Here is a 943-nt window from a genome sequence, read left to right as displayed (position 1 = left end):
CCTTCCGTATAAGGTCATTTTCCAGTTGCATCATCAGTTGGTAGTTGATAGTGGTCCCTCGTTGCCAGGGAGGCTCATCCCCGGGTGTCATGTCCCACGCTGGGGGGAAGGCATTGCATTTACATGCTGAGTTTGGCTTCGAGACTGGCCACATTTGAGTAACATGAAGGCTGACAGAAGGAAATTCCCAGGCACAAAGTTGCTCTAGGCCTTGTTATTATTTTGGGTTTATCAGCTCACAAGCATAGTCATTAGTATCAGGGGCTCACTGTTGAACCCTCACTCCCTCCCGGTCCCCACCACTGTACCTGGGAGACTGTCGCTGCTCCCCTAGGGACCACGACAGAGCACCACTGGCCGGGAACCCAGTACCCCCCCTACTGTGGTTTTTAATTGTTGCCACTATGAGTATATCCAAACATTACCATGCACCCTGGACATATGTTCTGTACAGCTCCCTGTCAGTCATATATCATCTGTCATTGGTATCCCATACCAGTATCCCTCCATTGCCATTGTTGAAACACTCTGTGATCCAGAACTCCCCGAAATTTGAAGCCCAATATAATGTCATGGTCCCTTACTAGGGAATGGCATATAGCGATGAGTTTAAAGGATAGATAAAGAACTTGGATAAAGTTAGATAAAGAACTTAGATAAAGAATGTTGACTTGAAAAAATTCCACATCCTATTTTTTTTTTCCCCCCCCCCCCCCTAATTATTCAGCTTTTCTTCACAGGAGTCCTAGACCACAGCAATGTATATATATAATATACAGCACTCCCACACATCCACCAGAAAACCTTTTCCCTTCCACAGTGATACTCTTACGCCCTATTCATATCATATTTACTTAAAGTGATGTACAGAGTCTGAGACATTAGCTTTCTAACAAGGTGACATCTGTATTTACATTATGGTGCATACTTTAGGATACACAGT

This window comes from Dasypus novemcinctus, chromosome 22 (assembly GCF_030445035.2).
Source record: "Dasypus novemcinctus isolate mDasNov1 chromosome 22, mDasNov1.1.hap2, whole genome shotgun sequence".
NCBI lineage: Eukaryota > Metazoa > Chordata > Mammalia > Cingulata > Dasypodidae > Dasypus > Dasypus novemcinctus.
The sequence above is the reverse complement of the archived record's forward strand: the minus strand, read 5'-3'. Positions refer to the sequence as shown.